The following is a 16533-nucleotide window of genomic DNA, read 5'->3' as shown; positions in this document are numbered from 1 at the left end:
CTCGGCTCTTTATGGTGCGGAACTGTGGGGGTACGAGAACCTGTCTTCCTTAACCATCTCGGAAAACAAGTTCTTGCGCAGTATCACCTCCCTCCCGCAGAGCACACCTTTAGTCCCCCTAAGGTATGACCTTGGGAAGAACTCTATAGCTGATGTAGCCAGGCTTCGACCTATCCTTTATTGGCGTCGCCTATGGACCACTCCGGCGCTGGCAGAGTATGCAGAGGGTTTTCTTGACATATTGGCGATGGTGGGCTCCCGGAAGATTGCTTGGCTTAACGAAACTAGAAAATCCCTTGAGGCTCTGGGGTTGAGCGAACTTTGGGATAACCCTACAGCAGCTATTTTTCCATCTAAAGCTCTCTTGAAGGAGAAATATTGGGAGCTGGTAAACACAAAGGTACTCTCTGCCACTAAACCCTTTTCGCTTTCGGACGAATTTATGAACATCAAACTCGTCCCTAGGCTAGAACACTTCTGGGATCTTGTAACCAAAGTTCTTGATAGGAAATTGTTTTTCCAGATGCGGGTGGGAGCGTTGCCCTTAAATTCATTTGTAGCCCAGTGGGAACCCCAGAAAAGTAATTTATGCCCCTTTTGCAAATCCCAGGTGGAAACATTAGTGCATAGGTTTTTTATATGCCCAGCTTACTCGGCCCCGAGGCGTGTGTGGTTGAAACCCGTTTGCCTATTATTGGGCACTAGACAGAGTGTTGAAGCAGGAAGGCTCCTTCGCACTTGCACTGACCCGGTAATTGTTGTGGGGGTTGCCAAATTTCTGGGGTGGGCATGGATTATAAGAGCTAAGAGTATCAGATAGTAAAGTCAGACATCTGGTATGTTTTACCCAATGATCTTTTTATTATATGCTTTTTTAAAACTTGTAAATATTTTAAGTAGCTTCGCTTTTACACTGATTCTTGTTAAATTATTTGTGTATTTTGTACCTGTACTTGTTTTGTCTCGCTTTTATGACTTTTGTCGAATAAAGCTGTTTGGATTGGATTGGAAAAAGTGCACCGCCATACATTTCAGATGTCATCAGCAATTTAATATGTGCCGTCATAAGCAGCGCCTCGCAGCAATGCAAGTTATGTCAGTTACATACAACTAGTGAATATCAGTGTTTTTTTTGTTTTAAAATGGCAGTTTTTTTAATTAGAATACCCACATATGATTTCACTTTGACCTTTGTTTTTCTCAGTGAATGTCTATTTTTTTTTAAGTAAAGTAATATCTTGTTATGCTACGTCTGCGGTCAACCGTCCTGTCATGTGCAGCTTTTGGCCGGGGTTGGCCACCCACCCAACCCCCTTCCAGGTCGCTCACGGAAGATGTTAAAATCCAGGGGCTTATTTAAGGGCCCATGAGTCACTTTTTGCGCCGCCGGTGCGTCACTTTTTGTGACGCACCAGTGGGGTAAAAAATGCACCATGTTGCGCCCTATTTACAAAGTGACACCTCTAGGTAGATGCGCCACTGACGCAGGTATAATGTATGCAAGGGGGCGTTCCGACGCAAGAAAGGGTCGTAGAAGTGACACTGTGAAAGCTATAAGATTTCACTGCGCCACTTCTAGGACGCAAATGCGTCAATATCGTACGCCTGCCTCACAGCAGGCGTAAGACTGACACAGGCACATTTAACATGGGACTTGCCCATGTGTAATGACCCATTGCTGAAGATGCATCACTTTTGTGACACTCCAGCAATGTGTCATTTTTGCGCCTACAGATTCGTCAAAAATACTGACGCATCTGTAACTCCTTGCGACATGATGCGCCATACTGTAAATCGGACGCATCATTGGTGTGGCAAGGAGTGCGCAATGAAAAGTGGTGCATCGCTGTTTTTTAGCAGCAGTGCGTCACTTTTCATAAATGAGGGCCTCAGTGTGAGAGACCAGCAGGACTGATAGGACAAAACTTTTATTTTGGCCCGCGTGGAGGTTTCGCTTGGACCATCCCATAGGGGCCAGGGGATAGAGGGTACCCATAACCAACTCTGTACCACTTTAGATTTTTTAAAGTTACAGGACATGGAGACTGAGTCTCTGTGTTCTGTAATGGCAGCTTCAACATGTTGGTTCATGTTGTGGCCAGCCAATGAGAGCACTCGGTGCCGGCAGACGGATATAAAGCTCTTGTGACCAATCAAAATACCATATTTTTTAATTTGAGGTCCCTGGGACCAGCTGTTCAGATAGATCTATTTTTTTAAACTTCATTTAGCAAAAAATGAATGAATTGTGGTCCGGTTCAAGGAGGACCTGACCTGGCAGTTCAGGTAAGACTGGTCTTATTGAACAGGGCAAGACTGATTTGCAGATGGCTGGTTCCAAGCAGAGGTGGCATGGTGGGCAACAAAACAATTTGTTAGAATGCCACCCCCAGTGACTGCCAATGGTTAGACTTGATGCAAACATTCCTTCAATCACTTTTTGTGTGTTTGATGCACCTCCTATGGTGAGGGGATCCTTTTCAAAAAGAAAATCCAGTTAAGGGATTTTCTTTTTGAAAATAAAAAAAGAATTCTGCTTGGTGCAGGGTTGCATCAATGCTGACGCAGCTCTGCAGCAAACAGCGGATTGCCTTGACAGGGACATTCGTGACGCAGTTTCTGACAATGTTTTATAAATGACCACCAGCTCGGTGGTCATTTATAAATTTGGAGGCCAGGGCCTCCACCAGGGCAACAGAGGAATTTATTCTGTTGCCCTGGCGGAACAACAGCCCGACTGCCGAGACTTAAGTAGGAGCCTCATGTATAATATTTGCACAGTGGCTACTGCCTTTGGTCATGCCCAGGGGAGTTGGCTACACACAGAGGGTTGGGTACAGGCCAACCCCTGCTGCCTACTGGTGAATGACGTGGTCAACAGGAGTTAGCTGCCCAGCCCTTGTGCAGTGGGGATTGGTTGCCTGCAGAGTGCAAGGCCTGGCGAATCCCTGCAGTCAACCCTTGGGCCGTGTGTAGTGGCTTTAGTTGCTCACGGAGGGTTGGGTGCGAGACTTTGCAGGACACTGATCCTGTGGCCAACTCTTACTGCGCTCGGCCGAAGGGCTTGACTGCTCACACAGAGTTAGACACAGGGGGGCTTATTTTCAGCCCATTGTACCACCGGCACATCACTTTTTGTGAATCACCGCTGGTGCAACCTTCTGCCCCATATTTACAACGACATGTAAACCCACCCAGCTGTGCAGGGTCGGTTTACATGTCCTTGTAAATTTGACCCCTTCGCACCCAACACTCTGTGTGAAAGGGGTGTGACATGGGTGTTGCTGTGGGTGTTCCCATGCAACACCAATGTATTCTGCCACATTTCCAGATTCACGAGAATTTGTAGACCCGGAAATGCGTCAGAACGCAGCGCCACCCCAGGGATGGTGTAGTGAGGCCCAACGAGGAGAAATACATTTCTCCTCATTTTTTCCTCTTTTTAGGGGGGCTGCATTCTGCAGCACACACAGGAAGAGTAAATCACCTATTTTTATTGTTTTTGTGTAGGAAGGTACCCCTTGTTGCACAGATAAAATCTCTCCACAACACAGGCACCCTTGCACCATTGCGCAAGAGTACCTGCGTGGCGCATGGCAGCCAATTGTGGGCCAGCACAGGGTAATGCACAGGGATGAATCATATTGTTGTAAATATGACGTATGGCTGTGTTTTGAAAGCGCTGCAGCGTGGAACAGCCAAAGGGCTTGCGGTGCCACGCTGCGGCACTTTCTTGTAAATAAACCCCCACGTCTGTTTACAGTGATGTCATCAATGATGTCATTTGGGATGTGACCAATGAGATCATTTAACATGTCATGAGGGATTACATATACAGGGCCACTGAAATTATGCAATTGTGCCGCCGCAGTATTATTCGCATAGTTATGGATGTGCCGCGGGAAGCAGCGTTTTACATCGCATGCTGTACAACGCATGTGATTACAACGCGGTCATTACAACAACGTGTTGTTACAATGCTAACCATTACAGCGCAAGTCGTTTCTATGACTTGCTGTAGGGGGCGCTCTAAACTAAGGAATAGTATAATTTACTATTCCCACACCTTCCTTACTGTTGCGCATGCTGGAGTTGGAATAGTAAATTATACTATTCCTAAATCCAGCAAGTTGTAGAAACGACTTCCGAGGTAATGGTATGCATTGTAACAGGGCGGTCGTTGTAACAACTGCGTTGTAATCGCACGCGTTGTACCGCATGCGATGTAACATCGTATATTCATGTGCCACTGTTGCCACATAATCCGTCACCTGCTCCATAATCTGCTGATTTTACCAAACAGTTATTATTTCTCACACAAACGGTTAAAAGTTACTAAAAATGCAGCGATACGTGTTGCACGTACTGGAAGGACCTTCGCAAAGGTTGACTGGTCCTGTTCTGTTTCTTATTGCTATATTTAGGTGTTAAACTGGTACCAATGAGGTGCAACCTATGCGCAGACAGTGTTAACAAGTGTAAAAGTGAAAATAAATGAATTAATACTATCACAAAGAGTGCCACATTACGCCACATATTATGCCTTTTCTTGCAGCATGATTTAGTCAACCCTGCTGCATAATTTGGCCCTCCCTGCCACACAATTCCAGTGGCCCTGGTAATATGTGATGTCATAAGCAGCGCATGGCAAGGGCCCAAGATATAGTTAGTTTACTAAACTATGGCATATGCGTTTCAGGGGTTTGGGTTTTTAACATTAGCTTCTTTTTCATTCCAAAAGCTAACAATAACTTCACTTTAACCGCTGTTTTTTCCAGGGAATTTCTGTAGGTTTTTTTCACGAGTTAAGGTCTTAGCAACTAACCGAACTATAACGAAACTCTGAACTTTTTTCTTTTTCAGTGCACATATATATATTTGTCTACCAAAATGTTACTATTTTAAAATGAGGGAGCTGATGTGGAAGGGGATCACTGTACTTATGCAAACGTCTCTCTGTTTAATATTTGTATCCCTTCTAAAAATATATTATGCCTCAAATCACTAACAACCCTCACCTCACCTTACATTTTTAACCCTGGTGTTTCATGCCTGCATTAGCATCTGAATGTTAATTAACCTCATGTGCTCTTGACAAAAGGCTTTAAATTTAACAGCTTCTATTCCATCAAAATGGCGTTCAGATGTTCTTCGCTTTTGTCTTGAATACCGAATGTTGGCACTCTAGTTGTTCATCAGAACTCTGTGGTGATGCTGACACTGATTACTAGGGAGTTAACGGGTTTTCATCAACACTCTAACCATAATTTGTATGACAAATCAAACCCTCTCATTTTGTCAATTTATAAGGGAAATGTTTGAAGTTTTACAGCTTTGAATCGATCAAGAAGGCGTTCAGGTGTGTTGCAATCTTGTAATAAATACAGAGGGTTAGCGCTCTAGTTGTTCATTGAAACACTGTGGGAGGCTGCTGTGGAACACTGGGGAGTTGATTGACTGGCGTTGAGTCTGTTGGAAGTATATGTTTTACGTAGAATGTCAGACTTTGTTCTCCTGTGGCTGGGGAAGATAGTGGGAACTTAAAGAAAATGTGCCTTTGGGGGTGGGCCCAGGGCCTGGCTGTAGGATCTGCTTCCCACCCGACCTCTCAGAGCTGGGATTAGAGCTCAGAGTCCAGTCTTTACTCTCACCTGAAGAGCTCACTCCTCTCAGAGCTGGGATTAGAGCTCAGAGTCCAGTCTTTACTCTCACCAGTAGAGCTCACTCCTCTCAGAGCTGGGATTAGAGCTCAGAGCCCAGTCTTTACTCTCACCTGTAGAGCTCATTCCTCTCAGAGCTGGGATTAGAGCTCAGAGTCCAGTCTTTACTCTCACCTGTAGAGCTCACTCCTCTCAGAGCTGGGATTAGAGCTCAGAGTCCAGTCTTTACTCTCACCTGAAGAGCTCACTCCTCTCAGAGCTGGGATTAGAGCTCAGAGTCCAGTCTTTACTCTCACCAGTAGAGCTCACTCCTCTCAGAGCTGGGATTAGAGCTCAGAGCCCAGTCTTTACTCTCACCTGTAGAGCTCATTCCTCTCAGAGCTGGGATTAGAGCTCAGAGTCCAGTCTTTAATCTCACCTGTAGAGCTCACTCCTCTCAGAGCTGAGATTAGAGCTCAGAGTCCAGTCTTTACTCTCACCAGTGGAGCTCACTCCTCTCAGAGTTGGGATTATAGCTGAGTACAGTATTTACTCTCACCAGTAGAGCTCACTCCTCTCAGAGCTGGGATTAGAGCTCAGAGCCCAGTCTTTACTCTCACCTGTAGAGCTCATTCCTCTCAGAGCTGGGATTAGAGCTCAGAGTCCAGTCTTTACTCTCACCTGTAGAGCTCACTCCTCTCAGAGCTGGGATTAGAGCTCAGAGTCCAGTCTTTACTCTCACCTGAAGAGCTCACTCCTCTCAGAGCTGGGATTAGAGCTCAGAGTCCAGTCTTTACTCTCACCAGTAGAGCTCACTCCTCTCAGAGCTGGGATTAGAGCTCAGAGCCCAGTCTTTACTCTCACCTGTAGAGCTCATTCCTCTCAGAGCTGGGATTAGAGCTCAGAGTCCAGTCTTTACTCTCACCTGTAGAGCTCACTCCTCTCAGAGCTGGGATTAGAGCTCAGAGTCCATTCTTTACTCTCATCTGTAGACATTACTCCTCTCAGGGCCGGGATTAGAGCTCAGAGTCCAGTCTTTACTCTCACCCGTAGAGCTCGCTCCTCTCAGAGCTGAGATTAGAGCTCAGAGTCCAGTCTTTACTCTCACCAGTGGAGCTCACTCCTCTCAGAGTTGGGATTATAGCTGAGTACAGTATTTACTCTCACCAGTGGAGCTCACTCCTCTCAGAGCCGGGATTAGAGCTCAGAGTCCAGTCTTTACTCTCACCAGTAAAACTCACTCCTCTCAGACCTGGCATTTTAGCTGAGTATAGTCTTTACTCTCACCTGTAGCGCTCACTCCTCTCAGAGCCGGGATTAGAGCTCAGAGTCCAGTCTTTACTCTCACCAGTGGAGCTCACTCCTCTCAGACCTGGCATTATAGCTGAGTATAGTCTTTACTCTCACCTGTAGCGCTCACTCCTCTCAGAGCCGGGATTAGAGCTCAGAGTCCAGTCTTTACTCTCACCAGTGGAGCTCACTCCTCTCAGAGCTGGGATTAGAGCTCAGAGTCCAGTCTTTACTCTCACCAGTGGAGCTCACTCCTCTCAGAGCTGAGATTAGAGCTCAGAGTCCAGTCTTTACTCTCACCAGTGGAGCTCACTCCTCTCAGAGTTGGGATTATAGCTGAGTACAGTACTTACTCTCACCAGTGGAGCTCACTCCTCTCAGAGCCAGGATCAGAGCTCAGAGTCCAGTCTTTACTCTCACCTGTAAAACTCACTCCTCTCAGACCTGGCATTATAGCTGAGTATAGTCTTTACTCTCACCTGTAGCGCTCACTCCTCTCAGAGCCGGGATTAGAGCTCAGAGTCCAGTCTTTACTCTCACCAGTGGAGCTCACTCCTCTCAGACCTGGCATTATAGCTGAGTATAGTCTTTACTCTCACCTGTAGCGCTCACTCCTCTCAGAGCCGGGATTAGAGCTCAGAGTCCAGTCTTTACTCTCACCAGTGGAGCTCACTCCTCTCAGAGCTGGGATTAGAGCTCAGAGTCCAGTCTTTACTCTCACCAGTGGAGCTCACTCCTCTCAGAGCTGAGATTAGAGCTCAGAGTCCAGTCTTTACTCTCACCAGTGGAGCTCACTCCTCTCAGAGCAGGGATTAGAGCTCAGAGTCCATTCTTTACTCTCACCTGTACACATCACTCCTCTCAGAGTTGGGATTAGAGCTCAGAGTCCAGTCTTTACTCTCACCTGTACACATCACTCCTCTCAGAGCTGGGATTAGAGCTCAGAGTCCATTCTTCACTCTCACCAATAGAGCTCACTCCTCTCAGAGCAGGGATTAGAGCTCAGAGTCCAGTCTTTACTCTCACCAGTAGCGCTCACTCCTCTCAGAGCTGGGATTAGAGCTCAGAGTCCAGTCTTTACTCTCACCAGTAGCGCTCACTCCTCTCAGAGCTGGGATTATAGCTGAGTACAGTACTTACTCTCACCAGTAGAGCTCACTCCTCTCAGAGCTAGGATAAGAGCTCAGAGTCCAGTCTTTACTCTCACCAGTAGAGCTCACTCCTCTCAGAGCTGGGATTAGAGCTCAGAGTCCAGTCTTTACGCTCACCAGTGGAGCTCACTCCTCTCAGAGCCGGGATTAGAGCTCAGAGTCCAGTCTTTACTCTCACCAGTGGAGCTCACTCCTCTCAGAGCCGGGATTAGAGCTCAGAGTCCATTCTTCACTCTCACCAATAGAGCTCACTCCTCTCAGAGCTGGGATTAGAGCTCAGAGTCCAGTCTTTACTCTTTTGAGTAGAGCTCACTCCTCTCAGAGCTGGGATTAGAGCTCAGAGTCCAGTCTTTACTCTTTTGAGTAGAGCTCACTCCTCTCAGAGCTGGGATTAGAGTTCAGAGTCAGGTCTTTACTCTCACCTGTACACATCACTCCTCTCAGAGTTGGGATTAGAGCTCTGAAGCCCTGCCTCAGGCCTTGCTCTTTCAGTTCCTTCTTCTTGTATGGGAAGGTGTTGGGTCTGGTAGGTCATGACTGTATCACAGGGCATCAGAGATCTCACCTGACACACCTTGACCTTTGTCTTGCATTTTAGGGTGATCTGGTTTACGTGAACTACGGCGACGTGGATGATTTCCATTACCTGACTCGGAACCTGACGCTGAATCTGACGGGGCTTGTGGCGATTGCGCGATATGGGAAGATATTCAGAGGAGACAAGGTAACCTGTGTGCCTGCTGTCATGGCCGACAGTGTCTGTCTGTGCTCTGGGGTGCTGGGAAATGGGGAGACGTGGAAGGTTCCGCGAATATTCTTCGCTATGTCTATTCTGCTGTGCTACCTGCCTTCTATATGTGCTTCTCTGTCTTTCTTCCCCAGTTCCATCTTCTCCCTCTTGATCCTGCAGTAACTACGAGGTCCCATAGAGCTGGTTGGGAGAAAGGAACCTGAGACTTACACGCTGGTGTGAAGGTTTTATTGTGCTCTGAGTATCTTTACAGGTTAGAGTCATGATTAGTATCCTCTGGTGATTACACCTGGGCTGGGGTCTGTGTGAATGCTGTATGTGCTTTCACTCAGGGGAACATTCTAGGGCCAACCAGAGGGTGTAGAGCACCTGTGATGTCATCATGGAATGTTGAGACTACAGCTGACTGATTTCAGAGAGTAGGCGGTGTCATCATGGAATGTTGAAGCTGAACTGACTGAAACCTACATTTCTGTATCATCATCATGGAATGTTATTTCTGAATGTGACTGAAAGCCTAGTGTCTGTGATATAATCACGGAGGGGCCGATTCACAGAACTAATCTGAGATAAAATGCTAAACTTACTACTTTTGGTATTCACAGATGGCATTTAGTAGTAGTAAAGTTAATTACCCCTTTTGGAAGAGTTTAAATGTTTTGGAATACCTTCCTTGGGGAGAGGGTGTTGTTTTCCTTGGTTACCAGGAATGCCTTGACTGGCAGGCGTTCCTGCTATGTTTGTGTTCAACTCATAGGATATTCTTGGGGGAGTTGGAGGACGGACAATGGAGGGTTAAGCTTTGTCCCTACGTGCTCCTCAGCTAATAAACATAAGACTGGAATGGCTGCATTAGTGCTTCATGACGACACTCTGTGATCTCATCACAGAGTGTTGAGGCTTTAGCTGACTGACAGCAGAGTGTTTGATGTCATCACAGAGTGTTGAGTCTGGAGCTGACTAAAGCCTTTTTTTCAAAGCAATCGTTGAAAGAAATTACACTTGAAGGAGCTGTTACATGTGCTAGAGCTAAAGGTGTGCACGAGAATTATGCGCGAGCATGACAGTATTGTTGCACTCGCGCCACCTACTCGTGGTTTCTCATTTGAAATAATTCTATGTTTCCTGTACACTGGACACTAGCCTGGAAGTTACTGCACGTTCGTGTCTGTACTATGAATTGCATTTGCATATATACTCAACTGCGGGGTAGCTCGCGGACACTGTGATGGTTGAAATGTAAGGGGTGTGTATATAGGGGCTGGGGTGGATGTTGCTGGACTGAGTTGTTTTCTGGGACTTGATAGAGCTGCCATCCTATATCCATAAAGTCACCTTGTGTTCAACGCATCAGGTGCCTCAGGAGGTTTCCTCTGGGTTGTGAATACAACGCACATGTGCACCAGGAGCTGTGAAGCAGGGCTTGTGATGAGCACTCACTGAAGGTGGTCCAGGGTAGAGTTTTATATTTTAGAAACCTTATCTGGGACCCCTCTCATGTTAGCTCATTAGCTGGATGCCAGACTGACTGAGTGTTACTGAATTCTGATGTTGATGAGGTGCTTGGGTGAGAGGAGGAAAGACCCTTTGATCAATAGGAAACCCATCACTAGAAGATGACCCATGACCCTGACTGATGAGCCAGCCGACCATTGGACGTATGAATGAGTACATGCTGGCACGTGAGCGAAGTGTGTTCCTTGCACCGCCAGAGACCATTAGTGCTAGAGTGTGGACCATCAGTGTGACACTGTCCTGAGGGAGAGGTGGTGCTGGAGAAGGAAGCGGTTTGCGGTGTTCTCAAGAATGTTTCTCCTTCATGCTCTTGTTGCTAGGGATTAATGCAGTAATCTAGACTGTAAGAGGTTGTGGGGGAATGTTGCTGTTTGAAGTGTGACAGTTGGTTAGAGGCCTCTGTGGCTGAGGTCTCTAAAGGATTAACTGTTAAATAAATGGCTAACAACCTCATCATGAAGCAGTGCAGCATTTATTTAAGGTGAAGGCTTTACCTCATTTTGGCGATGAGTGAAAATTCTTCACATCCTGCTGGCTGAGAGACCTCAACACAGCAAGTACATCACTGCGGAGTAAACTTCACGGAGAAGTAAAATTCAGAAACTTGCGTTTGGCAAGTTTCCTCAACCCAACCTCAGCTGCTACCCTCTATGATTCAGTGACACAAGAGCTCCGGGGAGAGTTTTCCCAAAAGGCGGCTGGTCCAAGGACAAGAATCTGAACACAGGAGTTGTTTACACAAGGTGCCTAGTGCCTGGAATCGTGTCAATCTACGAGGGGCACTTCATCGTTTTCAGCTTTGGCATGTGCCCCGACAAACAGGTACTATTAGAGAGAGGGGACTTATGCGCCGATCGTGTGCCAATTGCTTATGCGCATTACTTGCCTGGCCTTGCCTGACTCTGCACGTCGTGAAATGATGCACCTCACGAAACGCGCTACGTGTGGTCCTGCCATTTTGAGTGAGGTCCGGTGCTCAACCACTCAGTTTTTCATTCCCTCTTCAGTTTCTACATCACGACGCATGGCGAGCATGATGCTACGCACGTGGCGCCCATTTTGGTTGTGGTCCGCTTTCCGCATTGACAGTATTTGCTGCTCTTCTTTTTCAATTTCACTGATCCGCACAGCTCAGTTGCTATTCTGATTCTGACAGTTTCACACCTACGTTGCGTATGGTTTTACCTCTCTGAAAAATGTAATTATCTCCCATCTTTGTTTGGAAGTTCACCATCTTCATGTTGGGCATTCCCCCAACGCTGATGCACACAGCTTGCCTCTGCATTCTTCCTCTTCTTCATCAGATCAGGTAATTTTATGAAAGGTAGTGTTTCACCACGTTCATCTCTTCCACGGTGACATGCACAGCATGTTCTATGGATGGACTTGTTTAACAATTGTATTCAATTGTGAGGGAACATTATAGCTTCTCGTTTAGTTCAGTGACCAAACTTATATTTGACCTTTTCTAAATTTTATTCTCTGTTGAAACAAGGATTCAAGAGACCTTCTCCCTAAATTTATTAGAGCTTTAAGGGTTGTTGCTAGGTCTAAAAGAGGGCTACAGTATGCAAAATGTTACTGCTCCTCCGTTCTTTTTAACCTCCCCAGGTGATCCTACTATTCCTTGGTTAAAGTGGAAGAAGGTGTATGCTAATTATGCTAGAGTATGTGTCACTTCCTTGAGCGCCGAAAGGAAGTCACCATTATGTATGCATTGCTTAGGTTCTACGGGGCAGGAGGTGTTTGAACATCTCCCAGAACTTCCAGACAGTTAGAGGTCCATTAGGATGACGGGCGGAAAAGCACCCGACTGCCATGGTAGCGGGAAAACACTGCCTGCCAGGAGCACGGGAAAACCGCCGGTCCAATTATTATGCTCCGCAGTGGAAATCCGACAGCGGCGGTCGGATAGCGGCGGTTAACATTGTGGTGGGCTGTGCTGCCAGCAGCACCGCCGCGATGTCCAAACAAGCATGTCCTGCATGTCCCTGCCCTGTGTACTGACTTAGTCCAGACGTGTAGAGGATCTTTAGATGTTTATTTGTGGTTGGTTAAAAGTCATCCAATACAATCCAATACAAGACAGTACAAGACCAATCATAGACCCCACCAGGAGCAGCCAGTGTGGTGCTCAGCCCTTCTCAACTGACATCTCTGGCTCCCAACATTCTGTACTACATCATAAGATGAACATTCCACTTCCAAAGCAAGAGATGCAATGCATAACAACAAAGCCAGGATATTACATATCCCCTTTCCTTCCATATAAAACAATGAAGAAAGAAAAGAGAACAAAAAGATTGAAAAAACACAAAGAGTAAATAAGAAACACCGCAAACCATTGAGGAAACAGAACAACCAAAAGAAGAAGTGAAAACATAAGTGAAGAAAACAGAGAAGAAATTCAAAAGATGATAATGCCATAAAAATGACAAAAGGTGACACACCATCCCCTTTTCCTCACAACAACAATAACAGAAAGATAAAATACCAAGCGACTACCTCCAAATATACCTACTGGTCAGGCAAGTATAAAAAGAAACAAGTCAAAGCACAACACAATGACCAACAGACAAAGGCAGACGGAGAAGAGAACCTCCAAAGAACAAAAGAACACCATAGTGAGAGAAAATCAGAGAAAAATAGAATCCTGAATTCACAGATAAAATCAATGAAAGATAACAAGAGGAAAACTGAGCTGTAAAGGAAAATGATGAGTCAATTTAAGCTAAATCACACAAAATTCCCATTACATGAAAACTTCAATAAACTGTCAAATACAACTTGTGTAGGGTAAACAAATGAGACAAGAGGTGACCGTGTATAGACAACTAGTGTGGAGCCTCCACACTGTGCACTAAAGCAACATAAAAATTAGCTTATCAGGTAGGAACCCGAGTACATGGGTAGGAACCCGTGACAGTGTGCACTGAAAAGAAAGAAATACCCTGGATGTAAATTATTGTGCACTGAGCAGATGGGAATGTGACCCATATGAGACGCCTCATGCAGAGGTCATATTGTGCACCAGTAGACGAGCAAGAACCCTTACGTAACACCACGTGTGAAAGTAAGGAACTCGTACCCGGGAAAACCACCTTACAAACCCGCAAGTACGATTCGTACAGAAACACCATTTCCGTACAAATCATAAAAAACACCGACCGGCTAAAATATACCCACAATTCCGATCCGGGACACCGCGTACGCGACGTCCGGACGGAGTTAGGCAGCGTTTTACGGACCAGCAAGTACGAATCGTACCCACAGCACTTCGCACGGCAATATTTTTACGGGACCCAAAAAGTACCGGAAAAGCTAAGTACGCCACGATGCACGGCGAAAAGGAGGCCCGGTACGCACCGTACCCCCGTCCCTACACATCCGCACCGTACCCCCACCCTTATAGGTACGGAGCGTACCCCCACCCCACCCCGTATGTACGGAGCGTACCCCCACCCCACCCCGTATGTACGGTGCGTACCCCCACCCCCGTAGGTACGGAGCGTACCCCCACCCCCCTGTATGTACGGAGCGTACCCCCACCCCACCCCGTATGTACGGTGCGTACCCCCACCCCCCGTAGGTACGGTGCGTACCCCCAGCGGGGGGGGTGGGGGTACGCTCCATAGCTACGGGGTGGGGTGGGGGTACGCTCCGTACATATGGGGGGTGGGGGTATGCTCCGTACCTACGGGGTGGGGTGGGGGTACGCTCCGTACCTACGGGGGTGGGGGTACGCACCGTACCTACGGGGGTGGGGGTATGGTGCGGACGTGTAGGGATGGGGGTACGCTCCGTGCCTATGGGGGTGGGGTGGGGGTACGGCGCGTACATGGGGGAGGCTGGGGGTACGGCACGTACATTGGAGGGCTGGGGGGGTGTTCGGCGCGTATGCGGGCACATGTTTGGACGTCTCCATGGTTGCTATGGGAGTTCGCTCCGTACGGTGTTTTTTCCATACGGTTGTGCATTCGGACGGACGGAACGGATCGTACTTGCGCGCTCGGACTTCAGTTTCCCGATTCGTACGTAAAACTGTCCGGGGACGTGTTGGACACTTTTTCCGACCCGAAGACGTGATTTCTACCGTTTAGTACAGTGGGTACATGTCATTCCCTCTAGAAGGGTGGGATCATACTCCCACACCAGTTACTGGTGTGGGGGTATGATTCCAAGTTGTTTGACACCAAACACGACATGTTTTGATGCAGTCATCCCAAAGTTAGCATTTACCGCGAGGTTATAATGCACTTAAGAGTATATGTTTTAACGGCATCCACAAACAGCAGCAGAGAATAGACTCTTCCAGCTGCAGAGGGGTCCTGCTCATGCAGATCACCCCCTCACATAGTTAACCAAGCACCCTGCCCTCAGGATTGATAGGGCCTGCAATAGGGATGGCTGATAGGTTTATATGTGTGTGTATGGTGAGATATAGGAACCTATACCTCAGTGAGGAGTGCTAACACTACCTCACACAGGCTGCAGTAGCAGGCCTGTGGTGTCAGATTGAGAATGCTTCCCAGGGGTGGCATAATACATGTTGCAGCCCCTGGTAGGCCTGTGAAGTACCAATGCCCTAGGTACCTAAGGTACCATATACTAGGGGCTCATAAGGTACCACAGTATCCAATCATTAGTGCATCTTATATGCACACCAAGTTGTTTAGAGAGATCAGTGAGACTGGGGCCCTGATTAGCAGGGACCCAGCCAGACTGTAGCCAGAAACCAGTGTATACATCAGAAAAAAAGTGGGGGCAACATAAGTGCAGATCCTACTCTCCTACAACCCCTCACTCTCCTGAACCTGTGTCTCCCTTCTCTCTTGTCTCCTGCACCCCTCACTCTCCTGAACCTGTGTGTCTCCCCCTGTCTCTTGTCTCCTGCACCCCTCCCTCTCCTGGAGCTGTGTGTCTCCCTCCTTTGTTGTCTCCTGCACCCCTCACTCTCCTGACACCAACTGTCTTACTCCCTCCTCAGGTGCATAACGCAGAGGCCTTTGGCTGTGCAGGAGTGATCCTTTACTCCGACCCTGCAGACTATGTCTCGGGGACAGATGCCAGGGTGTACCCAGAGGACTGGTGGCTCCCTGGCACGGGGGCCCAACGAGGAAGCATCCTGCGGACATATGGGGACCCCTTGACCCCTTTCTACCCTTCTATTGGTAAGTAGTCCCTCCCTCGAGGGCTGTGTGTCTGTCTGTGGACCAGGGATTATGTTCAAAGCGAGGGCCCCGGGCGAAGAGGGAAACGCCCTCTCCACCTGGGGTGAGTGTGTGTGTGTGTGTGTTGGGGGGTAGAAAACAAGCAAAGGGAGGGATGAAGGCATGGGGTTGTGAGGTGGGGCCACCCGGCTGGCGTCTTCCATCATTAACTCCTCATAAATCTTCCTCGCCACCAAAGTTACGTAGTGAGATTTAGCTCCGTACCAGAACCCTCCAAAGCAAATTAGCATCCCAAACCTCCCCAACATGACCTACCACCGTCACTTCTGACCCAGTATAAGGTGAGGGTCGACCCACCCCACTTCCTGTAGAACTACCAAGCCCCAAGAACCACATGAAGCTGATAACCAAACAGGGAGGGAGGGTTGGGAAGTCATATGGCGAGGAAGACAATTCTCAGAGTAATGAAGATTACCGGCAAGTAACTGGGGCATTACCTTCTTGTAAGTCTTCCTCGCCACCAGAGTTACGAAGTGAGCACATACCCAGGCCAAGCGGCTTCATGGAAACTCACAAGAAACCACAGACTGCGGGATAATGCAAAACAAGGAGGTGTAATCCAAAAACGAAACAGATTGACAACAATCAAGAAGAAGCACAGAAGGTGAGAACAACAAGAGCCAGTAAAACCAGCCCCGGCACCTACCTCAACAAGGCCTCCCTCAGAAGGACCACCCAACACCACCCGGCAGTGATCCATGAACATGTGCGGGGAGGACCAGAGCTGCTCTACAGCTATCCACCGTAGAGACTCCAAGGATCGAGACCCATGAGACAGACAGACCTCAGGCAGACTGACCTAGCACCTGGGCAGACACCTCAGAACTCTGTGAACCTCAGGCCAACAAGATAGGCTGCATAAACCACCCACTAAGGGTGGAGAGAGAAGGTGTATGACCAGACCGGACAGGACCAAAAGTGACAAACAAGGTGGCACAGCAGCAAAAAGATACAGT

General features: G+C 47.7%; 1 pseudogene across 1 annotated transcript in view; it reads left to right on the top strand.

The window, feature by feature from the left end:
- Positions 1–16533, top strand: part of LOC146799783 (putative N-acetylated-alpha-linked acidic dipeptidase) — a 348737-nt pseudogene that overhangs the window by 54669 nt on the left and 277535 nt on the right. The window contains exons 4-5 of the transcript XR_014968969.1: positions 8679–8804; positions 15334–15517. The product of XR_014968969.1 is annotated as a putative N-acetylated-alpha-linked acidic dipeptidase (transcript). The remainder of the gene's footprint in view (positions 1–8678; positions 8805–15333; positions 15518–16533) is intronic.

This window comes from Triturus cristatus, chromosome 9 (assembly GCF_964204655.1).
Source record: "Triturus cristatus chromosome 9, aTriCri1.1, whole genome shotgun sequence".
Lineage (NCBI taxonomy): Eukaryota > Metazoa > Chordata > Amphibia > Caudata > Salamandridae > Triturus > Triturus cristatus.
Note: the sequence above shows the minus strand (reverse complement) of the source record. Positions and strands in the feature narration are given on the sequence as shown.